The sequence below is a fragment of the Euwallacea fornicatus genome, chromosome 11, assembly GCF_040115645.1.
Source record: "Euwallacea fornicatus isolate EFF26 chromosome 11, ASM4011564v1, whole genome shotgun sequence".
Classification (NCBI taxonomy): Eukaryota; Metazoa; Arthropoda; class Insecta; order Coleoptera; family Curculionidae; genus Euwallacea; species Euwallacea fornicatus.
The window spans coordinates 744726-771250 of NC_089551.1; the positions used below are offsets into that span (position 1 = coordinate 744726).

Genomic DNA, 26525 nt, shown 5'->3' on the forward strand with positions numbered 1-26525 from the left:
AAAAAAAAATGATTATTTTCGTAAGATCGACGAGAAGCGATAAGGGCCACTCATCGAGAGCGTTAGATAACGGCCGGGCAACTGCTAGACAGGCCCGCGCGCGCGCGCGCGCGCGCTTGTGCGTTCAGAGGGCAACGAAAAATCGGGCAACACGTGCAGTTTTCGAATTTGTTGAACTGATGAGCAGTAATAAACAGCAATTTCTCGAATGTTTTCGATTTCGTATCGAGTGCTCAAATGCGTCCGAATGTTGGTTTAATGAAACGCGAATAATAACTATGAATAATTTGTTTTCTAATGGAAAATCTATTAGTTATATCAATACCGCGGGAGCGATACTATAATGCGGGAGTTATTTCAACATTTCCCATTTCCCACGGGTCCACATGGAGATTTGCAATTAGCGGGACAGTCGCTAATGAGGCGGGACGAAAGCCGTTTTCGGCCTCGTTCGCGTCGGACCGCTGCAACGCGGCCTTCTCACCCCGGCCGTCCCGTATGCTCAGTTGCTCATTAGTCTTAATTGACCTCTCGAACTCTTCCTCTACCGATTTCCTGAGTTCATTACGCTCTCAGACAATAAGACAACTTAAACTGCCCCTTACCTGGAATGAGGCGATACCCCTTCGTCTGAGGCCCGACATGATCGGTCCTCCGGAGGTCTATCGTTCCTGAAATTTAATAAAGGCAGGTAAGCTCGATGTTCCCTTTTGATTCTTCATTAAATTACATTGTTCGGAAAACAATGTTTTCTCTAATTACGTCGTTTCCCCTCCTGCCGGTTCCCTAGTCCCCCCCCCCCCCTCCCCCTCCCGACCCCCTTTTTAGTGATTCCAGCAATTTCCGTCCCGTCGTACGCGCCAGCAATAATGGCCCGTTAAGTTTCCCGTAATAGCGAACGTTATCGGTTAAATTTCTTCCGATATGTAATTCTTTCGAATATTCGGCCCCGGCGATCCCTCGTGCTGACTGCGGCCCGGCAGGGGCGACGAGGAAGACGGTTCGGTTGGGCGGTAGCGCCCTCCGAGCCGACGTGCGAGCCATACGGGGGCGGCGTCATCGAACCGATTTGTTTTTGCAATTTCTGAATTAAAACCGAATGTACGCGCATTTTACTAGGGATCTAAGAATAAAAGCGCTGTGGGCGACCACATTACAATAAGAAGCAAAACAAACCTTGACACTCGCCTTGACATCCACGGAAGATAGTAAACATTTTGCGTCAATGTACACGGGATTAGCGAGGCTTTTCGCCTGAATTTCCTGCAGATTCCAGGTACAGTTTAAGTTTCCAAATAAACTCAAATATTCGCTTAACTTCAAAGTTCCCAGTTTATCAAATACTTTACGACATTCTTTGGAAGTTGCATCCCGGGCGATTAGCAGTAATTTCGACGACTTTCATGGGAGTTTAATGCAGTTTTTGAGCTTTACTTGAGGGATGAGAGAATGCTAATCAAAAAGTTTTCTGATAGAAGCGAAAATAGATGCAGCGAAACGGAGCGACGAGCGGTACCGCTCCGACAAGACCGTGAGTTGTGCACGCTCGGGAAACTTTTAAATTTGGGATGCGCCACTGGCTCTTCAGCGCCCGAACGGGCGACGTTGTCGGTTGGAAAATTAAGTCAGAGTCGCCTCGTTTAGTTCGGGAGCGACGCCGCTCGGTGGGGTCGGGCGGGAAAGCCCTCGACCATCCCTATAAAAATTAGTCGTTCGCTCCCGGGGAATCCCCATCGGGTGTTGGTCAATGCCGGGTCAATTCCGAGGGAAGTCCGAGAAGTCGTAAAATTCAGCAAAATTAAACCTCAGTCAGAGCGCGAAGATGAATTTCGAAACGTTCCTCAAAATCCCGACTATTTCGCTCTTCGCCGCCGATTTGGAATTTCCTCCCACTGCGGGACACGCGCACGCCGCCAACGGCGATTCGCCACTGTACGAGGAGCGTTCGATAAGTTCCGATTGGTGCGGTATTTTTACAAAGAAAAAAAACAGCGCCACCTCGAAGGGGACATTGGGCATCACGCGCGTCTCGCGTGTTTTTTCCAACATTTCCCAAAATTGAAGTCTTCGTCTATTATGATATTTCTGGCAAACGAAACTTGCCATCCGGATTCCGGGAAAGTTTTCTTACGGCGTAAACTAAATTAGGCGTCAATCCAACGTAAATAAGGAATCTAATTTAGTGGGGGAAAATGGAATTAAAGCTTGAGGCGAAAAGCGAGACCAGGGAGTATTTTTAAGGAACAGTGAGCTCGGTTTGGAGGCCCAGATTGAAGTTTGATGAAGCGGGATAATTAGTTTAAATCGGAGATTTAATCGTTTTAGTTACCTGCCTAAAACTAAATCAACGGCAGCTTCGCCGCTGGTATAAAGTGGGAGGAAATTTATAGGTTGAGGGGAAAATGTGAGTATTTTCGGAACATCTGGAAGATCCAAAAACGTTTTCCTTTTCCAATGAATTATTTATTAAGTTCATGTTTTCCGATTCAAAGGGGAGTTGCCAAAGGAAACAAGACGCTGCGAATCTAATTTTAAACGAATATCACCTCTTGGAAGTGGCACATTTCACACTGGAATATTTTCTTTATGGCAACGTAAAATGCCTCGCCATTTCCTCCCTGACTGATGTTTATACATGGTCATCCTCGGTGAACTGCCGGCGATGGATCCAGATGGAAAGTTGCTGGCTGTTTTCTCAGACAAGATTGATTACGAGCAAACATCAACGATTGTTCACCTTCAACTCAGATACTTTCTGGAAACGTATTGTTCCACACCAAAGGGCAATTTCGAGCAATGTCTGGAGGTGCGGTTTCCCGGCACGAATGTTGCATCCGCCCCTATCATGGGTTCATCTTTCATGAAAGTATCTCTTCGACTATAAATAATGCGATTTGAGCCCAAGATTGTTTGGAACTGGGAACTCTATTCAACGGGAATTATGCTGCTTTTGAATCGTCGCATATAGTATCCGCGATGTGATCATACTTGCAAATACGCTTAGAGCCGCGCAGAGGGCGATTTCCAACTATTTTAGTGACTTTTCCGAGTTTTCGGTGGGGAAATCCTGCGTGGCCCGCGCGACATTACCGTCACCTGACCGTGACAGTTTTACATCCCGAACTGGCGGAGACGCGGGCAGCGCGAAAACTCCCCCCGATGGCGCTGGTGACGTTCGACGCGCGGCGGAAATTCCGGAAGGACGCTGGTAATCAAGTTATGAACTTCGCGACATATTTCCTTTGTAGTGCAGCGGAAAAACGTCACTTTTTTTCCTTGTAAATTTTCCTCTCTATCTTACCGGCAATGTTAGAGCATTCGAAATAGCGAAATTCCCAAATAGCAGTCCCCGAACAGATGGTGCCACACTTAATGTTATATGAGTCACGGATGGCGTTTATCTGCCCGCGGACGTTGCCACGGAGTTTTGTCGGAAAAATGGGAAAAATATGCAAAATTTGCCGGGATCCGGAACTGGGATCTGCAATTCTCGCTAAGTTTCTGGAACTTATTTTTCGCGAATAGGCGAGGAGAGCAGGTGGCAACGCGGCGCCTTCAACACTGCACGCAACGGCGCTCCGAGGTGAACCTTTTGAAAAATCTGACAGTCGAACGTGGCTGTCGAAACGTGGCCGAGTCGGAGATCGCGTCCAGACGGACCGTGCGCGTCACGGCGTTCGTTACTGGACGAGTTTTGCCGCCGTTTTTGGGAACGTTTGCCGCCACTTCCCGGAAATTTCCAGTCACCTCAGAGGAACGACTCCGTCGTGCGTTCCGGGGGAATCCCGGAGGGTCCCCGTTTCACCCGAATTCCCCCCGGGGGCTCCGAGAACGGCCCCATCTGCACCAATGCCCACGGCTCTGCGCCCGCCGAAAACTTGCGGGGCCCGAATTTTTCCACCCATTAAAAGCCTCGAACATTACCGAATGGCGGATGTAAATTCCGGGCCGAATCGGCAACCGCACAGTGAATTTTCAATTTTCTTTCGCAATTTCACACGCACGGAGGGGAGCGGTAGGACGGTTAATAGGGCGTTTAATTAATGTTTCAGAACTCCAATTAAATGCTAATTGGGTTATTCCGGCTGCAAAATCCCTTCGCATAATATGTCCGCTGAAATAAATTTAATTCGAATGTCTCAAGTTGGAAATTCGGGCGGTAAAACGGCAACGCGGCGCCACTGTCTCCATCCGACAATCAGCCATCACAGTACGATCAACGTTGCCACGTGCTCGCAGTTGTTGCAGGAATCGGGGCGAGCTATTCAATTAGGACGTTTGATTGCATGGGGTTTAGACGCGACCTCAGCATCATTTAGAAGCCTCCCAAGCCTCCTCGGGGAAATAATGGGGATGTTCAAGTTAGACAGCGAAAGTTTATGTTATGGTTAAGTGCATAAGTGCATTTGGACTTCGGAAAGTTCGGCCACTCCGGTGTATTGCACGGATTGTTGATGCTTTCCGAGCAGATTACACGTTGTAATAATGGACCGGGGCGCGCCCGATTTTGCAAAGAAATAAACACGGATAAAAAGCTCAAATTGTCAGTTTTTCAAAAGCAATTTGCGTCAATTTAACTTTACGAGGACCGAATTAAGGCACCAGAAGTGGAAAGTTAATAGGCGAGATGGAAATAATTAATCTCGAGTCTTGTTCCAGCTGGGAGATAATTCATGATTTTAATGTTTATAATGTGCATTTAATTAAATTCCCCTGGCCCGCCCCTGCATCCCGCCCTTCGGGAACAAAAGAACGGCGCCACGTTGCCATTTATTGAATGGATTGATTGTACTACGACTTCGGCTTTTGTACGGACGGTAATTAACCGTGGGTTTCGATAATTTAATTAAAGTGCTGAAGTAATTAATAACCGCAGAAGTGCCCGAAGCGTAACTGAGTTTGTGACAGTGAGGAATTATGCCCGAAAGTACGAAATACTTCTACGCATGACTGCGCATTATTACATCGAATCTCGTTGATTTTAATTTCGCGAATTACAGGGCGATGCAACTTCGGCAGCGAGTCGCAAGGGCCTTGGACGGGCGAAGGTTCGGCTGCGAACTTCCAGTTCCTGGGCGCGGCTAACCTGGGAATTAACCCTTCGCCAGAAACTCTTAATTAAATACGAGAACTTCCCGTGTCGGGGCGAGGTAACAAATCTCACTTAGAACGGAACCAAATGGCCGAGTTTACGTAGTTTTGAACTCGCGCGGGGAAAAATGGCGAACGCCCTGTATCGGGGGGGTAATTAATGCAACTTCATAACTACGGGAAATGTTTTGCTTTGTCTCTTTCTCTGGGAAATCTTGACCTAATTACGAGTGGAAGCCTGGAAAGTGCTCTGGTTTATCATTTTTTGCGACACAAAGAGGGATTTTTCAGGCGACGTTACTTCCAGGAGAGATTTCGTGGAGTTTCTGCGACTGGTATGTTTATGACGAGAGTACGCGAAAGGGACATTTCCGAGCACTTAGAAAATCGGTTCGGCACACTTTAAGCTTTTCAACGCAATTAGATGCAATTTCCCCTCGATGGGTTTTCGAGATATTCGTTGGATGCCAGGCAGTGGCGTGGCGCGACCCGCGTCAAGGGACGCGCGCCCGAGAAAAAAATCGACCCTTTGAGGTCCCGCGCCGACGGGTGTCCGCTCCGTTTGGACACAAGGACTACATGTGTACACGTCGGAGATTTAGCAGTTGTCAAGTGTAACATCAAGAGCTGACAACGAGACGGGGCCATCTTCAGGGCGAAGAACGAGGTCCCTACCACCGGGGGCGCAACGGGGAGTTCGCGTGTGCGAGTTTTCCACGGGAAACTGCGACTAGCGGGTGCCTCGTCCCTCGGACTTGGAGGACTCGCGAGATTCGGAAAAGGTCGAGACCAAGAAGGGACGGGCGGAGGAGATTCGGAAGGGACGAGAAGCGCCCCGTTGTGGCGGATTCGTTCGTTTTGCCCTTTCAATTTTTTTGCCATTAAAAGGAAACGAACACCTCATATCCTCGTGGAAAATCTCCCTGATGATGATCCGACGTGCGTAAAATAACTTCCCCCCCACCAAGGCCCAAGACAGTGGCTCACCGGCGGCCCCGACGCCGACGATATTACTTTACGGCAATATTTCCCCCAATTGGAGAATTATTCTTGAAAATACTCAGCTTGAAGGTTGCATGCTCCACGCCAGTTATTTCCCACTGAAAGTCAGATCCGTCCGTCACTTTATAATAGAAAATTTTCCAGTCGGCTCCCTCTGATAGAAGCCAGGGGCGTATTATAGGGGCGGGAGCACCGACAATCGCACGTTAATTCTCTTGCAGCCACAGTGAATAGACGCCCAACATGTCGGTTTAAAGTATGTGAAGTTCCATTAAGTTTCCCTAAGCAACTTCGCCAGAATGGGATAACACGCGTACTTTACATGAAAATTCTTGCATTACAGCGTGTAAACACGCAACAAAAGTAGCTGGGAAATTTGAAATATCCGCATTTTCCCTCGCATTTTCATTGGAGGAATTGAGTATTAAATTTTAATGTAATACACCGCCCAAGTCGCGGTTTATTTCAGAAAGTCGTTCGTGTATTCGATTCGACAAAAGCACTCCGAAAAGCATAATTCCACAATAACTTTCGAAATGAGGAAATCCGCATTTTCCCTCTCATCCAATCGACTTTCCTCTTGTATTCACTCAATTATGCTTAGCCCACTTTCCGAACAATTCGAGTTCGATTTTCTTGACACCAATTTGCATTTAATGATGAAATGCTTAGGGGAAGGGAAGAAGTGATATCGACTGCCCTTTTTCCACCGGTAATTGATAGAAGAGTGTGTGTGTGTGTGTGTGTGTGTGTGTGTGTGTGTGCGCGCGGGGGATTCCCCTGAGAGACCGGTGCCGGCCTTAGAGGGGGACGAGATCGGGCGGCGGACCCGCTCAGGCCGGTCCTGCTCGCTTGAGACGAAATAATGCAGAGAGGAGTCGCTGAGTATTCCGAACTCCGTAGAAATAAATCTTTAGTAGAAACCTCTCACGTTTGGTTCGCATAAAAAATGGCGGATCCGAGGGAATCTCGCAGAAGCGAGCGGAAAAGTGGCACTTCCCCAATTCGAGGTTGAAACTGGAACACTTCCGATGGAACACCCAGTGCATCAGGCCCGGCGATTGCTACGTACGTCGATCTCTTCGCTTGGAAATGGATCGTCTCCCATTCGGAGGCCGTTGCTCTTCAAGCGAACCACCCTGTGCATTCTAACAATCTCTTTCGATTTACGAGATATTACACATTGGCAATTTTAGCTTGGAAACGAAATCGTTCCCATTCGGAGATCGGGAACTTGATTTTTTTTTAAACCCCGTGTATTATTGTCTTTTTCGACTGCCCTGCTGCGGGGGAGCGTTTGACCAATGGCTATGGCGATCTCCTTCAGTCTTCGAGATATTCCACTCTCCATAAAAATGAGAGAAGGAGCAGCTTGAAAATGCATTTATCGTCCCCATTCGGAGGCAGGAAATTTGTTTGTCTTCGACAAACGGCCCCACGTATTGTTGTTCTTCTGGCGTTTTCCTACACAGGGTGTGGCGAACCCGATGGGCCATCCTTGCCGTCTCTTAAAAGGCGAGGGTTACAGGGTCGGTTAAGTTAGAAAAACTGTGCCAAACTCGATACTCTCGTAGGAACTGAACACGACGTTGCCGAACTATTTTTGGTTTCCGAGTCATCACGGATAAATTTTCGAATTTAATTTTCTAAATGAATCGAAAACTAAAGGTTTTTCAGTAAAACGTTTAAGAGGATAAGTTCGTAGTTTTCCTGTGTCGACAAACCGGTAAATTTCAAAACTTCAAATATCGCTTAGTTTTCGAGATAATGACGGCGTCTTGAGGTTTTCAAATGCGGACCTGTACTTTCTTGGCGACTTTCAAGAGTCCTCAGTAGCCCCTCTGCCCCGACGCGTCACAAGATAGAATTTTGCGACGTTTTGGTCCAAAAGAAGGATTCTGCATTTTTCCCTGAACAAGCCAGGCCGGTCCTGGAGTTCTAAGCGAAAAGTGCAATTGTTCGCACGTGTTACGTTAATGATCGATCAAGATTTATAAATTTTTCGGCGGTATCAAAAGCAACAATTCAACTTTTAATTCAAAAATAAACTGAACGTCCTTTGAAGAGCAAATAGACGGCACGTTAGATTCGGAACACCCCGTAGAAGCGCAACTTATCAGTGCACAGTCCGAAAGCAACCTCCTTCGGGTTCCGAGATACTCTAGTGCCAATGGAGGTGAGGCACGTGAGGAGACCACCCTGGCGGTCGGAGCCTGCAGCTCGGCTTTTTGGCACGTTCAAACGGGCGACCCTGTATGTTATTACGCGTTTCGATTATCTCACGATAGAAGGACAATTTGCCCAGTGCAGTTCGCGTCGGTTTTTGAGATATTACCTGATAATGGAAAATGTTTCCATTGATCTCATTCAATGTGAATAATTCGGTTAATCGTCAATTATAAATCTGCGTGCGGTCTCGTTCACTCTCCAGGTTTTCCCTGCGAAACTCTCCCATTCGCGTCAGTTATTTTCCGAGATTTCCACGACTCGAAAGCGGGAGAGATTCTTCGTGCAACAATTATCCATAAATTAAACTAATGAAACTTCTTTGGGGACACTTCGCGGGACGACCTCTCCATTTGTAATTAGCGTCCTGCCGACGAAAATGAAAGTGCGAATGCCGGAAGGAAAAAGGTTTTCGAGTAATTCTCGGCGAGATTACGTCAGAGAGGGTCACCGCAGCTACGACCAGTGGGCAGCGGCGACTCTCCTTACTCACGCGAGTAAGCGTAATTCATTTCTCCTCGTGCTCGCGCGAGCCAAATAACGCCCATCGATTTCCCCGTCTCAAAGGGCCAATTTTCCCTCATAATTTTCCAGGGTTTGAGCCTCGTATCGATGAGCTTCTCCGAGGATCAGGGACAAGTTAATGATGGTTTTCGTTTTTCCATTTCCCAGTAATCCCGGACATCTACGCCCGGCTAACTCGGAATTGACTGATTAAATGCCGAACAAATCTGCGGTCATTTGCGGTTCGCCAGAGTTAGACTGCTTAAATGAAATGGGGCCCGTCAGCGGGGTCCACGTCGGGGCGAAGGAGATCGGTTTTTCTCCCCGGAGATAAACGACCCTTTAATTGCCAGTTTTTGGCCAAGTTGCGGGACACGCGAGGCTAAAAACCGGCCGAAAATAATGTCCCGTGCTTGCCTCCCTCTCTGTCCCGGCAAATAAACCGAGCGTGGGCACTTCTAACCGGGAAGAGAAGGACTTGAAAATAATTTAATGCCCGAAGGTCGAACCTCCGACGTGAAATACATTACACAGGTCTCTTCAGAGAATAACAGTGCTTTTAAGGGCGAAAAACTTTCGGGCCCTGCTTTATAACTTTGTCGCGCTGCGAACGGAAAAATCCTTTGTGAGTCTCACGACAAGGATTTTTCTTCGCGGAGTTATAAGTTTTCCGTCGCAGTGTCCACCCTGAATGAAATATGGACGCTTCAGGAATGTGTTAAAGTTTCATTGCAGACGCCTCCGCGTACGTGACCGAACGGCCGAGAAGAAAACTTTCTGGATACGAGGGAGAATCCGGTAAAGTCACGTAGAAGGGGCCATCAGTGTCAATTATTAAAGAAAGTCTGTTTCTGAGCACACATCACACGTCGTGTCGCCCGTTTATTCTTTTAAAATTCGAGATCAACAGCTCTAAAAGGGAATTTTGGATGTGCGACTTTAGATTGTGTGTCGAACACGAGAAGAAGGGCGAAGGGTGAAAAGTACAAACCCTAATCATCGCGCCCTCGGATCGTACACAGCAACTCGTGCTCCCGCCGAGTAGGCCCGTTCACCTGTCGCCTCCGTCGGTTTTCGAGATATTCGCGGGTAAACGGAATCTGCCCCGGAATGAAAATTCGGTCTTGCGGCATTCCGACGCCGGAAACTCGAACTTTTCCCCCTGCAAATGATCGCCCCCCGGCGCCCCCCAGGACGTTAAGTCGCAGCAGCGCTTGGCGCGGGGGACGTTGTCGGTCGACGCCCGGAAAACTCCTCGAAGGGCCACGTCGTTCGGCCGGTCCTCGCGAGGACCCACGAAAAGTGAATAGATCGGTGAACCCCCGGGACTTCATGCAAATAAAGCCGTCGACGCGTTTGAGGGCTGTCGCGTTGACCGGCACCGGGGAGCCGGCCGCGAGAGGCCGAGAGGGGCCTCGTTAATGGGCGGAATTTTTGTCACGACGAGGGGCTGGGGCCGCGTTTCTTCGAACTGTGTCCAGGCTCCATTCCGGGGAATTTGCGAGCGAAAAAAGTTTCAATAAAACATCGGAGAGTTCGCTGCTTTCGACACGGAATGATTAATGGCGACGCAGGTGGACGTTAATGGCGGCACGCAAGCCGGGAATTGTGCGAGCAGTCATTTGTGGTATTCTGTGAAGTCGCAAAGATAAACCTCCGGCCGGATGATTGATGAAAACTGCACGATGTATGAGCTTATTGACCCCCCCTCCCCTACCCCCTTGCCCCCCTTGCCCCCCCAAACCTTGCCGCCAACCACCGGGTCCCCCCTTCCGCCCGCCAAACTGCCGCTTTCATGTCGCGAAACATGCAGTTTTCGCGCTTTTCACGCGGCTTCGGCCGAAAAGTTTTCCCCTGTTCCGGAGCTAAGAGCGAGGATTCCCCGGCGAAGGGTATTAGGAAGATCGATACCCCTAATCGGCGCTTTTCCGAGTCTTTTAAGTTTTCAGCGGCCAATCTCCTCTCGGCTCCCATCCGGCGGACTACTTAAACGGAAGGCGCCGGATTAAAATGGGCCCCACTTATGTGATTCGCAGGCCTAATCTGCGGAGGTTCATGCGCGGCGCAATAAAAGAGATCGTTTACCGTAAAACCAAGGTAAAACCCATATCATCACAACATCGAAACGGTGATGGAGGATAACGAAATCATCAATTAATTAAGGCGAAGAAGAACTGGTTGGCGCGGAAGACTGGTGGCGCCAACCAGCGAAGGCCCATTCGCAGGATTGCGGGAGAGACGACCGTTCCACCTGCAGAGATCGAGGGCAAATTTGCATGTTTCCCCTCGAAACTGCCTCAATTTTCCTCTTAGGGACTGACCGCGACCCTCCCCCTATTTCCCGGACACCCTTGATTCGAATCCGGTTTTTCACGTGTTAGATCGGGACGGGGACGCGTCCAAAGGAAGTAGGAGCGATTTTCAATTGACAATAATTATCCGGCGACCAAGAGACGAGGCGGCAGGCCAACGACTGACCATCAACACCACCCAGACTACCTTGAGACATTCTTATGTTTTCTTATTTGCGGGTGATGCACGGTACTTCATGGCACTGCATAAAAATATCAGTTCTCTTACCAATTCATCTGTATTACGTAGGTTCGACTAAATATGGCGTGACCGTGTGGCGCGTCTGGTGCGGCGCCCCATTGTTCGGGCCTGCATCGGTGAAAAAAAATTTGCATTATTGTCGCCTGTAATTAACGTAATATCTCGAAAATCGAGGGAGATTGATATTGGACTTTACACTGATGGATTGTGACACCGCAATAGGACACGTGCTGTGTATCGCATATTGGCCGAAAAATTGCGGTCGCTTTCATCAACTGGCCCCTCTGAAACGTGGGGGCAATTTGATAACGTTCGCCATTTTTGCGTGCGAACGGTCAAATATTCATGGGGTGAATTGGAAATGTCGCCGACGCTGGCGAGGCCCGGACATGGGCGGACGGAGGGCGCATTCGCCATATCGTCAAGAAAACTTATCAGTAAACTGAGTTGGTGTGAGACTGACGTGGGGGGAACATGGCGACAGAGTGTTCGTCTAGAGCGACTAAAAAGTTAACAATACAGGGTGTTAGTGAAACAAATTTAACCGACGATTAGGAACGTCATACCGAACAAAAAAGTTGCTTTTAACGGGGGTCGCAGACGGAACCGTTCCGCGGAAAGCCCAGAAGGCGTTTTGTGAGAATTGGCAACGTGGCGTCGTGTTGATATCACTTTGATACCTCCTAAGTAGCCGCACAAACCAGATACGGTGCATTTACACGGGTTCTTTGGGTCCGATATGGTTGATGGTTTAAATGTAAACATTATGCGATTCTTATTTATTTATTTATTTATTTTGAAGAGAGCCGCTGCTTACATTTAAGTTACTGCGGTCATCTCTAATCAGCACAACGTGTTACGTTACACACTTTACACCACTCACGTCACAATCGAACAAACAAATTTGTTATTGTTTTTACTACATTAAACGTTCGACGTGTCCGCCATTTGAGCCCGTGCGTGCACGGGGTGTTGGGATTTGGAGCGTTTCGACGGGATAATCCCATTTCCCGGCTAGATAGAGAAACGCCAACGTATACGTCAAGAGCCCGATTTTTGAGAGAATGTTAATGGCAAAAACCGTATTTCGATACGTTTACAGTCCTCGGCGCTAGAGGGCGCTTTTCAAATTTCGGCGATTTTCAAAATTCCTCATAACCTTTTTGTTTGGGACAATATCGAAGTGAAACGAAAACACTGTTTCGATGTGGTTCCAGTGGCGCGCTAAGTTTTTTTGCCACAGCGTGCGGTTTCGTCGAGAACCGACATAACTTTTCAATTTTGAACGACAATCAGTCGGCCGCGACCTCAAAAAAAGGTCCGTTTTAGGCCATTTTCCACTACGCAAGCACGTCTGCAGTTATTTTCGAAAATAACCCACTGACTTTCATTTGAAATAAAAAAGTAATGTCGGTTTTTGACAGAACGGTACGCTGTAGCGAAAAACTGAGCACGCCCCTGGATTCACATCGAAAAAGCCCCCTGAGAATGTTTTTGTTTCGCTTCAATATTGTCTTGAACAAAAAAGTTATGAGGAATTTTGGAAACGGCCGAAATTCGAAGAGCGCCCTCTAGCGCCGTGGGCGGTAAACATATTGAAATACGATTTTCGCCACTAATATTCTCTCGAAATTCGAGCTCTTGACATGTATGCTAGTTTTACCCTATCTAGCCGGGAAATGGCGTTATCCTGTCGAAACACTCCAATTCCGAACATCCTGTACAACACCGTTTTAACCAATTTTTTCCGTACACGATCAAAAATTCCCGGCATAATCCTAATGTGATCAGCGGCAGCGAAAATACGTTATCCTAGCCGATTTTCATCTCTTATTCCAGCGGCGCAAACTGGATTTCCCATGAAACCCCAAAAGAAAAAATCCGAAGGATTCAGATCCGGAGATCGGACGGGCCAACGACTGGGGCCGTTTCCTCCTGTCATCTTTCTTCAAAATTGATGAAATTGAAATGAAAAAATGACTGAAGTGTTCGACAACTGGGCGTAAAAAATATATTTTCACGTGGGTACTGTTAAAACTCGGAATAAATTCACGTACGGCTCGCCCAAATTAACTTTGAGGGTGAGGTGTTAGGCGTAACGACAGAGGAAGCATTCGAATAAAGAACGAGGTCACACTAAAATATTAAAAGTGTGGAACAACATACAGTCCATGACAAATGCGAAAACTAAGGGCGGTTTTATCTTGTCCCCGCTCACTGGGCCCTAATGGACGCCACTTTTCCATGGTGCCAGGCGTCTTTGTACAGGATAATATATCAGATGAGATGGGATAAAATGCAGATGACTTCGTTATTCAGATATTGCCGCGGTAAATAACCTGAACTAACCTGTTTACAGCGCATCCCACGCTTTATCGCTTCAGCCGCAAAGTTAACTGAGGCGACCCTGTAGAGAGGCAGCTTTCCAGGGTTCGATGCGACGTTGCCGCTTAAGGCCGCTTTTACCGTTTCGGTCGTATTATTAGTTTTGATTAAGTTTTAAATTGCCTTTAGCAGCGTTAATGCTGAATAATTTCAACTTTTCTTGTTACACGTGTGACGCAACCTACATCTCGCCAGTAGGTTTTTCAACATTTTATACAAATTTTAAGCTCACCGCGGCATTCCGGGTGGCAACTTTGACGTTTTATTTTTTGAAGAACTGTCGGGTTTTCGACCCCCGACGTAAGGGACTTTTTTTGTCTAGAATGACTTTCTTAATCGTTTTAATCGTTGATCGAATTTACGAAATTTAACGCCCTAACGCTCGGTATGAGCAAAAAAAATCCAGTCGCCAGCGTCCGAACGCGACGAAACTCTTGAGCCACAACCGGCAACGCCGCTCGAAATTCGACAGATAACGTGGCTGCAGAGGCGAAAACAAAAGCGTAAACTGCGTTGCCATTTTCGAGTTTGACAGGTAAATTATGCATTCGAGATTCCCAGGTGTAAGAGCGAGCGGAAGAGCGAATAAGATAAGATTTCCGCTGGATAAAGTTAGCTGACAATCCGTTTGCGACTGAAGCTAGCGTCTAATCCTCTCAAGGTTCTTATTCCGGTTTATAATCTAGAAAGGGCTTTGTACTCATTTATAAGGATTTTTACAAAGGAGGAATCTGCTGCAGGGCCCCCCGAAAGTACCGGAAAACGCGTGGGCATGCCGAACGAACCTTTCGAGCGCGAGGAATAACGACAACCGCTGCGCACGCAAACTGACAAAATTGACATTTACCTCGGGACAAAACGACAAGCGCCGCGTTGCCGTTTTGATTTTTTCCACATTACCTCCAGCGAATCTCTTCGAAGCCACGTCTCCTTAATAAATAGTTGGAAGCGGATTTCCATAGATATGCGACGCTTTCAATTTCCATTACGCTCAATCGTCGTGTCATCATTCCCGTACGTCGATTGAAAAACCTTAAAAGTGCTTTAGTCGGAGGGAAATTGCCAACATGGCGGTGCGTTTTGTTTCGTACAATGACGAAATGCAGACGCAGTTGCTAAATCGAGGGACTTTATAGTGTTGACACTCCTCAAGGGTGTCTTTCTTCCTTCCTGAGAAGCAGCAACACCAACTCGAAACTATTGCACTGTTCTCCCTTCGTCTCGGCAAGGGCGGAAGCTGAATGAAAGTTTACGCGAGTTTGCGAAGAAAACTTATACTTTCCCAAGCAGCAAACAAGATCTCCAAATTGTGATAAAGCTCTATTTACATTAAATTATGTCAGGGAGAGCTACTGTTTGCGCTCCGGGGCATTATGGAAACGGAAACGAAATCATATCGCAATGATATTCTTTGTTTTCTTCCACTAGCTCTATTATTTGATCTCCAGCCCGTGTTCCACAATCGTCGGTATGAAATCGCATTTTGATTCGAGTTCGCGTTCGGGCCGAGCCCTTCGATGGAAAGCTTCGGGGAGAAACCTTCCACGAATAAGTTGCGACGAGGCGTGCCAAAAAAAAAAGACATTCTTTAGCGGTTATTTAACTTTTCCCCCCTTTCGGATTATCATTTCAATCTGCATAAATACATAACATTCCAACATCTCGAACGGGCGAAAGTACAATGTGGAAACGCGATGTTTGCGGAGGAAGTTCACTTCGGGCCGAGAATTCCAATCGGGACGTTTCGCTCGAAAATGGCAACGTGACGCGCCTCGTTTGTTTTCAAGTTGACGGGCGTCGATGCCGTCAAAATTTACGACCCATCTGTCAAGTTCGTTGACAGTCCCGCACGCCGCAAGGGGCTCTAAAGAGGACAACGGAAAACGTGCGGTCGCCGTTTCGACGCGCAGTTAATTCGCGGCCCCAGGGGAGACTTCCTCCGAGGGTCATCGGTTCCTTTTTTTGGGGAAGAAACCGATGCAACAATCGACCCTCCCGCGGGGAGAGTCTCGCTCCAGGACGTGTTCCTGTGGCGTCTCGTTGGCCACGTGATGCCGGCTTCATTGGCAAAGACAAGGGAGCGCGATCGTCACTTCGGTGCGCTGAAACGAAACGCTCGAAGGACCAGCGAGTTTCGGCGACTGCGACAAAAACAGCCGCAAGTCCCGCCGAATATTGCCCCGCGAGTTTTCCCCCTTGCGGCGCGCCGCCGGCACTGACGCGTCAAATCTGACACGGCAGGCAAATGACAATGAAACAAATGAACGGGGCGACGTTGCCGGCAGAGGCCACGGAGGGAATTAAAGTGCGCGAGTTAAACCTTCGCCATCTCGGCCTGTAATCCCCTTCTATAAATTAAAATTATTATTCGAACGTAGTCATAGACGATGAATATTTCATGACCAATTTGGAAATTTGAAAGTGGATTGTCGCTTTCGGAAAAGATTATTCCGCACCCCGCAGAGATTCAGATAGAATTTTAAGAGGTTTTCGGTGCTTTGAGATCGCCGTTCTGGTTTTTAATGCAACAATGAAATATGGAAAATCGGGATTCGTTCGACGGAGCGGCGGTCCCGTCAAACAACCGCACGATTTAATGGAGAAACAACTCGATTTTAAACAAAAAGCGGTAGTTTACGACGGGGCGTAAAGACGCAGTTTACTGCTGGTAAACTGTAACCCGTTAATTTCCGAGCTTCCGCGGGACAAAAGTTTTATAGGAGTTGTAAGTTTTCTTGACGTAATTACTTAATTGAAACTGGGCGGAACAATTACAAATAAAGATGTTTCCGGGAAATCCGACATGAAAGGGTGCCATCGCTCGAAGTAAATTGCTTCGAAACGAGCACTTTGTTTTGTCTCCGCGATGGAATCGATTCCGAGCACAGATTGAATCAAATGCCAAATGTACAGACCTTCCGACCTACGCAAGCATGAAGCTTAACTCCTCATTAAACACCTAAAAGTAAAGCAGAAAAGCTCCTTTAAGGGCGACATTTGGAGCGAAAGCTGAATTTTTGAACGCCCATTCGCCGTCTTTACTTAGCACCCGACAACGCCGCGGCGGATCAAACAAAAATTGATAGACTGGGTGTTCGGTAGATAGTGCGTGGCACTGCAAAGGGTGTCGGAGGAGGACGCTCCGACCCAACCTACCTGCACCGGGTGCTTCAGAACAGTACGTCATAAATTTACGGGGTGATTCTATTATGAGTGGTTTCGAGGAAAGAAGTTCACATGAGCTTAGGTCCGTGTTCGCGCTCTGTCTGAAATACTGGGTGTTAAAATTTGCTATGGATTTTTTTTTTTTTGGATAAGTCCGGACCTGCATCAAACATTCCTATCAATCTTGGTGAGCGTAAGTTGGGTGTGGAGGCGCGTTTTTTAAGAGGAAAACGTTTTTTTAGGTGCAAGCAGTGGCGCCCCCTGGTTATTTTTTGCGGAAAATATGTGACGCCGCTGCTTTTTCAAAAAAAAAAAAAAAAAACAATTCTAGTCCTTTTTGTTGAAAAACGGGCCTCTTAAACTTTTTTTCGTAACGTCAAGCGTTTTGCAACAACGAACGGATTAGCTAACGTTGTATGCTGTGATGACGACCAAATTAGTTACACTAATGCTTAATTTGCAGCAATTTACGACGGCTATCCGGGCGAAAAAAAATGAAATAAGTTGCCGAAAACGTCCTCACTCAAGAACACGATTTTTATTTTTTGCAAAAACAGCGGCGTAACATACTTTTCGCAAAAAGCGATCAGGGTCGTGGCCCTGGGGGCGCCACTGCTTACATCGAAAAATCCGTTTCTCTCCCAAAAGGTGTGTTTCTGAGCCCGAGTTCGATAAAAATATTTAATGCAGGTCCGGACTTACTAAAAAATATATATATAGCAAATTTTGACACCCTGTATTTCAGACTGAAAGCGAACACGGACCTAAGGCCATATAAGCTTTTTTCTCAAAATCGCTCATAGAATCGCCCCTTAAATTTATGACACACTACTCTGAAACACCCCGTACACTAAGTGTTGCGGTCTTCCGGATAACAAAATTTTTTAATATTTTTTAATTTGACCGCGCTTCCCCGCAACTACTGCGAAGTGCGGGAGGACAACGAGCCCTTTCATCGCAAAAATGCGCAAAACTTTTTTATTACGTACGGATGGATTGTTTAAATTATTTAAACCGGAAAATCTAAAATGGCTTTATTACTTTCCAGAAACTTCATAAACATGATTTTCCCAGTTTGCAGTGCGGCGAAGAAACAACTTGAAACGTGGATTTTATTTGGACGCTTAGGTGTGAGTTTATTCAAATTTCTTAAAAACTTCCCGAGGCAATGGTCTTTCGGGTTTTATACAAAGTTTTCAAAGAAATATTTTAAAAATTAGAGCAATTAATCTTGAAAGTTTTAAGCACCACCTAGCGCATTCGCCAAAACTTAAACTAGCCCTTTATTACCGCACGGCAGATTTCCAGACGTTCGAGATTTCTGTTTGTTTTTTTTTCTTTTTTTTTAAATTTTCCGCATATTAGCATTGATGCTATAAAAGAATATTTAATTTTCCGACGTAGAGGAAGGAAATGTTCGGGGACTTCTCGGTTGATTTTCAAAAAAAAAAAAAAAAAAAAAAACAAGAAAAATCACAAACGATGGTAAATAAATCGTAAAAAATTTATTAATTACGTTCAAAATGAGAACGATCATTCGCAGTACATCTACGTGCTCCGTTCCCCATTGGCGTTGTCACATAGAGTCGTATTTCTCGTTTGAGTTGTTGCGTAGCTTGATTAATTATGGCGATTAAAAGGTCTCTATTCGGAATCTCTTGTTCGTGTACCATCATCGATTTCACGTGGACGTGCAGACCGCGGTAAAAACGATAAAAACCGGAAAATCTGGAAATTTATCTTTAAAAAAAAAATCTTTTGGCGAATGCGCCGGTGCCGTACTCAAAAGAGTGAAGATTAATTGCTCGAAATTTGAAAATGTCTCTTCAAAAACTCTCCATAAAACCCGAAAGGCCTCGGCCTAAGGCGGTTTTAAAAAGAAATTCCAATGGGCTCCCACCCGAGGGTTCGAATGAAATTCGCGTTTGAACTTGACCCTTTGCCGTACTGCAAACCGAGAAAATCATGTTTGTGAAGTTCCAGGAAGGCAACGAAGCCATTTTGGATCTTACAGCTCAAATAATTTAAACAATCCATCCATACGTAATGAAAAAAATTTGGTAAATTTTTGGCGATGAAGGGCCTTGCGGTCCTGCCGCACCTCAATAATTGCGGCAAGGCCCGGTCAAATTGAAAAAGCTTAAAAACCTAACCATCAGGACAGCCGTAACCCTTGGTACATACAGGATGTCCAACGAATACCGTCCGTAAATTGAAAACTGTGGCTAGGAAAAGTTGAAACGTGGGCGTCGCACTAGAGCGGAGGTGATCTATCGATTAAAAATATTTTCGTGAAAATGCCACTTCCGGTTACACCGGAAACGAATGTCGGCTCGCTCGGTTTAAATGGAACACCCTATATACTATGACAAACTTCGAGTCTGCGGAACTTTACGAGTATTTTTCGTGTCTAATGTTCGATACCTAATTTTTACGGTTTTCGAGATATTGAGAATTTTCCAAAAAAAAATATGAGTTTCAGCTTTGAATGTATTTTCTAATAATTCGAAAATGGCTGGGTATTTCGCAATGATATTCCGCGATATTGTACAAAATGCTTCGCAGTCCTTGGATCAGCGAGTTGGATCAAGTCTTTTCATACAGGGTATTCGAAAAGAGAGTCCAAAATTATCATTCGAGAATCGTAAAAAACTCGATTTTTTTAGATACGAACCACCTATTTCTGCAACGAGTACGTATTTAACACCGAAAATAAGTACCACTTTCAATTCCTTTGTCTATATCCAAATCTAACCGTTTTCATTTTATTTAAAAAAAAAACACTTTTCAGCGTTCGGGTTAGTTCGGGTCAGTTCGGGTCAGTTAGTTCCATTTAAAATAAGCGAGTTGACATTCATTTCCGGTGCAACCGGAAGCGGCACTTTCCCGAAAACGTATTTGATCGGTGGACCACCTCCGCTTTAGTACGATGCCCAAGTTTCAACTTCTTCCTAGTCGCAAATCCCGATTTACGGATGGCGGCCCGTATTCGTTGGACACCCTGTACAGGCATGTTTGGTTAAATCAATTCGGGATGACCTCCTCCGGTGGCCTAATCCGCGTCCCGCGCCACCGACCCGACACCCTGTATAAACAAGACACTAGCGCCGTGTTGCCACGTTTTCAATTTGCGTTTCAGCATGAAAATTAATGAAATAAAAGCAGAGAGGCTGGAAGGCCTAAGTGGGACATCGCGGCCAGCCCTCGAAAAGGGCGACTAGAGCCAGCAGTGCCTCGTATGTTCTAAAAATATTACGTCAGTGAATCAAGCTGCCTCCTCCAAGAGGATACCTTGAGGGAGGCACTTGTACACGCAGGGATAATTTGCGCAAACGATGATATACACAAGGAGGGAGTTTTCAGTGAACACGGGGTTGTGTGAAGGGCCAAAGTAAGTGCCCCTATTTCGTCTCGGCTTTATGTCGACGTGTGAGAGAAAATAATGTATATCACACGCATATTAGACAGGGAAATTGGCCAAAAAACGGCAACGTCCGTTTCATAAAATTGGAATGGTTGTCCGTCGATCCGCCCGAAGAGCTTAAAAGTGGGTCATTTCGAGCCGTACCCTGTATATTATCGTGTCTTTGGATTGCCATAGTCAAGGGGAATATTTAACCTGCTAACAGTCCTATGCAAATCTTTGCGGATTCCCGAGATATTAGAGTTTAAACAGAGGAAATATTAAAATTCAATTTGGATGGAGGAGTGAGACGGGTGGATGCACTCGCCTCCATTAAGAGCCCGAGAACTCTACTTTTAACGAAACACCCTGTACAGGGCGATCCCAAAGATCGTGTCGTCCTTTCGCCAGCGAATGGGGCTCGAAAAACCGAGATTTCTTTTTTGCTTCGGCCCTTTTTCGACATGTCGATATTAACGGAGATACAGGGGGGTCAAAGTTTAATTTGAAAAACTAAAATTTATTAACAATCGCCGAACCGCTTGCGATAGTCAAACGATATTTTGTAGCTGATAGTGAAAGTCAAATTGCATTGGAGCCATCACTTCGACGATTTTCACCAGAAAGCAAGTCAGTTTTTGAGTTTTGGCTAAATTTATAATTAACAACTGAACTTTTGAAAAACGTGAAAATCCAAATCACAATTTTTCAATTCGACGGCCATCTTTGATTTTAGAAAAATCAGCGGCGTACCCTTTTATCTAATATTAAACAATTTTTTATGCGCGCGCCACTGGCAAACCCGAAAATAACTTGATTTATTGAAGAATTTCCCTCCCGCGTAACTACTGACGCCTACGAAATTTTGCCCGATCACCGCAGGTGGTTTGGCAATCGTTAACAAATTTTAGTTTTTCAAATAAAACTTTAACACCCTGTATCTCCGTCGATGTTGACGTTTCGATAAGGCGCCAGAGGAAAAAATCTTATTTGTTGAAGCCCCATTCGCCGGTGAAAGGTTAGCTCTTACTTCGGGATCACCCCGTATATGTTCTTATTATGCCAGTAGGTTGTTCCAGTCTGGACGAAAATTTCACCTAAAAACCTGGATGTACCAATTGCTCTTCCTTTTTGGAACGTTAGAGCCTAAACGTCAAAAATATTAAAATTACCTTGGGAATGGGGCCTCTCGCCTTCAGAGACCGGAAAGTCGACCAAATGGAGCACCCTGTGGATGGCCGCGTCTTTGCGTGTGGGGTCACAGGTTACCTGCCGACGGTCCTATACCAATCTCCGTCGGTTGGCGAGATATTGAATCCTAAACAGAGAGAAAACTGAAATGAACATTCCCCCATCTGGAAAGTGGAAACGCGGTTTTTCCTATTGAAACGCTTGGTATATTGCTATGTTTTTAGATTGTGCTTTCGTAAGGAATTATAGGGCGGTCCTACGCCGAGCCCTGTCGCTTCCCGAGATACTGGAGAGCAAGGGAAGACAACTAGAACGAGCTCGAAAACCGGTTCTTCCCCGTTCGGCGGCCGAGAAAGCCGGAAAGTCGGTTGTCAATGTCAAATTTGACGTTGCTGTCCGCTGTAATCGAGTTCGATTGAAAAAACGAAGTTTGTGTCCCGTCACGCTGCGACGGCTCGTTTTCAATCGATTTATTTTCCAGGAATATCGAGCGCGCATGTCCGCTTTGACGTAGCCCGGAGTTCGTTGCTACACCGACATCTTTTAAGCGCGTCCTGACAATGCGCACGGGACGGACTTCGAAGCGCTTTTCCGCACTTTAATTCCGTTCGTAGCAATCGATAGATTAATGTCGAGCAAGAAGGGCAGTTTTATTGTTATCAGTCGCAAAATGGCGTCCGTCGCATAACGGCCCTTTATGTTCCCACGTATCATTCGGTCTCGCAATTTATTTAACGGTAAAGTATCGGCGGTAAACCCGACGTTCTCTGATAGGTTGGCCCGTTATCGAAATCCCGCATTTCCTTTTTATTTTCTCGGGAAATAACAATGTGGAAAATAAATTTGGCTACCAATTTAGCGAACACTTTACACCTTCCGCGGGGACAGTAAAAAACGAATTGTAATTGGGCCGGACGGGATCGGGATATGCACAAACCCGCCCTCGCAGGGCTCTAAAACCGTTAATCGAAACCAACTCATTTAACACAGAACCGTATTTACTGAGTATTCCTCGAAGCTCAAAAATTGATTTTCCTATCTCCGCCAGGGGCAATTTATTAGCCCTTTAAGGAAATATTCGGATTTGCCTTCCTTTCAATATCAAAGTCTCTATAGAATATCTTGCCTTGTATATTTAGGGGCTTTCAGAGTCATCTCCGAACTGAAGCTTCCCTGCTTTATCGCTGATAGCTGCAAATGGGCTCTTGTATGTCAGCTATAATTCAGAATTGTGAGAATAAACTGAGCTTGACTACGGCCCCAATCAGGGCGGTCATTTTTGGGGATCGCGCTGGAAGTACTTATAAATGAAGGTCCCGTCGCAGGGCGCGTATATTTGCCCTTATTAACCTGGCTCTAATGCTCCTTCGAAGGACGATAAATTTCATGTTTACAGTCTGCTAATTTAGTTGTCTTAACTAATTAGTATCGAGGGCTGGGCAGTTTCCTTCTGGCAAATAACTCGCTTTGAGCAAACTGGAGAAATTGTATTTTTAGGGCACGATTATCTCGCGAAGAGGTGAGGAACGTTAATGGCCGGGTCCGCTTTGATTGCGGCCCCATTTCGCGCGTTCGCACCCGTCGACATTCAGTCGGGGCCCCGCGCGATGCGCCCCCCGATTTCCGGAAAGAACTTATAGTTTGGGAAAGTTTTTAATTGATTGAAGCTCTGCGTCAAAATTAGCGGCCCCGATCGAAATTTCGCAGCGCCACCTGCGGGGATAACGAAAGAACTCGTCGTCCCGACGACGTCAACGGCGACGTTGCTCTGGCACTTTTTGACAGTCCTCGGAGACAAAACACTGACGCGACGTTGCCGTTTTCGCATCGCGTTGAATTCTCTCGGGACACCCTCTGATTTTTCGCGGCATTCCGACGGCAGACCTCCTCCATCGCCTCCCGATTCCGCCGTAATGGAGACTAACTCTCCGAAATCGTTCGACTTCGCATGTACACTGCCTGTGTCGCAATACGAAATTTACCCGGCCCTAGACGCCTTAACTAAAGCCCGGTTAATCTTGGGCAAATTAAATACTGAAAGTCAATTTCGCTGTTTCTCCCGGCATTCTGTTATTAACTAATATTAAGTTACCTGCAATTTCTCGCGAAGTTGAAAAGTCGGGGGGGGGGAGTGTAAACATCAGAGGAACTCCTTGTAAACAGCGCTTCGAGGAATTTCAATATTTAAGTGGAAAATTTAGATAATGGCAACATGTCTCGAAACCGGAGGAATAACGCGGCATCGCGATCATTTTTCCATTTTTCTCGGTGCGAACCGCCGCCGAGGGGCGTCTTAAACCCCGAATAGCTTCTGGCTGAAGGGGTTTATTTGGATTTGGCAAATACCGAAAGCAAATCGACCTTTAACTGTTCCAGATTGATCCCGACGCACTGTTTCGTCTCGAGCACACTTCGCTGTTTGCCGACCTCGAGGTTATGATTAATAATACCAGGAACGGGAATCGGCATCCATAGGAGCCCCGGGGAGCACTATGGAAAGGAAGGATCGTTATTCATATTTTCCTTTCAAGGATTTGAATAATAACTGTTTAAACTAGTTGACTCACGCTCGTGTTTCACCGAGCGGGCTGTCGCCTGATTGACTGCAAGCGCGGTGAAACGTCACTAGTGCAGTGCGGTCGATGACAAATTCGCCTCATTTGTTGACGAAATAGGTCTAACGTAAATAATAATCTCCGTTTAATTGTGTCGGCAATGAACCTTCAGTGGGATCGAGTCGGTGTTGTCGATTACGTTGACGAGGGCGACATAAGGGTGAGCCGACGTATCAATGCTAGTGGTTAATGTTAATTCCACTTTAAGGGGGTGGACATCGGCGGGATAAGGAACGAAAGCGCGTTTAATCCAGGGCCTTGGCGGCAATTAAACAAACTTAAAGTTATTAAATAACGGACCTCGCTTTTGCTGAATAATTGTGGTGGTGCCGCGACGTGCAGGCGGCCCAAATTGCGACTGGAATGAGTTAATGTGCAGTTGTGTAAGGAACTTAAATATTAGCATTGTAAGAACGTTAATTACGCCACTTTTAGTTTGTTTTTGAAGGGCTCGGCGGCAATTAATCTGCGTGAAGGTGAAGCAGGGTCAAAGACGTTATTTGCGAACATGCGGATTTTATTCAAAAACGCGAGTCTCCGAACGGGGAACGCTCCGTATATTTTCCCACTGTGCCGCACTTAATTCGGGTAACTTACCCGTAGGATCCCCTAGGGGCATCTTTCTAGTGTATCGATTAATTTTCGGATCGAGAAAACCGTGCCTTCAGTGTTTTTTAACGGAATTTCGACGTGAGCCTCTCGGAAGCCCCAGTCCCTTTCACAGGACGCCCGGTATATCGCTGAATGTTGTCAGCCTACCAGTCGCAAGAGACGAATCCTCAAAACACCTCTCTACAGCTCTACAGGGCGATCCAAATCCGGTGTGCTATCATGCCGATCTTGTTAACGGTGAGGGTTACCGGGTAGGGCTAAATTGGTAAAAATGCGTCACATTTAGTGCTCTCGTCGGGGCTGAAAACAACGTTGCCAAGTGATCTTTAGTTTCCGACTCATTGTGACGAAATTTTCAATTTTAATTTTCTAAACAAATCGAAAACCAGTCAAAATTTCATGAATTTATCTCGAACCGTTTCGAACACATCGATAAAAAAACTATCCTTAGGGTTCCCTTTTTAAAAGGGCCTAGCTCCCTTAGGGCCCATTTGCCGGCCTACGTTTACATGAAGTTTTCTGCCTGTCTTTTGTCGTACAGCCACCCCCTGAAATATTTACCTCCAATCTCCGGACACCCTGTATAGGTATTTTTTACATTTTTCAACAAAGAATTGTTTTTTGACAATTTGACGAATTTTCTGCATAAGTTCCTCCACATTTGGTGGTGCTGTTCGACAGACCGGATCTTTGATACAACCCCACATGGAGAAGGTCACGGGGCCCCAATTCCTTACAAGCTCGAGGGGAAGCTCGTCCAGCAAATCCCCCCTCCCAGCTTATTGAGGGAAAAATGCGGATTTTTTTGACGAAAACATACGAAAATTCTCTGTTGCTTGGGGCTTTTAAAAATCGCCAAAAACCTGCACAGGCCCGCACTTAAGGAGCTTAAGTTGTTGCCGTTATCCGAACGAACCGAGCGACGTTTAAATTTAAAAATTTACTGGTCTGCAGACGTGGGAAAGCTACGAAGTTTTTGTATCAAACAATTCACTAAAAAGTCTTTAGTTTTCGATATACAATGGAGCTCCGCTAATCCGAATCCCCCGTGTCACGGACGTCCGTGCAGCCCGGACAACATTGAAAAAATGCAAATTTCCATTATGCGCCTCGTAGCCGGCATCCGCGGCGGTTCCCCTAATCCGGACCGCGCCAAAGGAATCCCCCGGCTGTGGACGGGGCGGACGAAGGGGAACCCCCGAATCAATTTCTCATTTATGCCTGAAGAGCGCTCCCCCGAAAAGGTTCGAATGAAACGCGAATTATCGGTGATAAACAGAATATTTCGCAACAACTAAATGGAGGTGTTGGCGGGAAAGTGTCGGCAACGAAATGCGGGGGAGCACGAGAGCGAATTGTGGAAAATTAACCCCGATAACGGCGATCCGGAAGAATCATAATTACGCGAATGGATCATGAGAGATGAGGACGATTTGCAAATGGACGACACGTCAAGGACGCGCAACCAGTTGCTCTGACGATGGAGTCTCCATGGGTGTATTTTTTCCATGAAGTTCCGTAGGTGCACTCAACGGGCCGAGAGGAGAAGAGCATCGGAGTGAATTGCAGCACCGACCTCGGAACGCTTCGCCAGCGTCCGATGGAGCCCGGACGAGGATGGGTTCGTCTAGCGAAAACTTCGGTTTTTTTTTAAATAAAAGTTTAAACAATATTGTCGCCCAAATTCCCGAATATTCCACGCAATTTCACGTGTTTAAACCACACAACGCGACGTCATTTTAGCTTTCGTTCCGCGATATTTTAATACGACCCCAAAA

General features: G+C 46.3%; 2 protein-coding genes across 6 annotated transcripts in view; one reads left to right on the top strand and one right to left on the bottom strand.

The window, feature by feature from the left end:
- Positions 1-26525, bottom strand: part of LOC136341859 (cuticle protein 8-like) — a 61407-nt gene that overhangs the window by 22383 nt on the left and 12499 nt on the right. For all 4 annotated transcript variants that reach the window (XM_066287221.1, XM_066287224.1, XM_066287222.1 and 1 more), the window contains exons 2-3: positions 21502-21647; positions 606-671 (exon numbers count right to left, since the gene is read on the bottom strand). The gene's annotated coding sequence lies outside the window, so the exon portion shown is untranslated. The remainder of the gene's footprint in view (positions 1-605; positions 672-21501; positions 21648-26525) is intronic.
- Pde9 (phosphodiesterase 9) overlaps positions 1-26525 on the top strand; it is a 49410-nt gene that overhangs the window by 4484 nt on the left and 18401 nt on the right. The window lies entirely within an intron of this gene.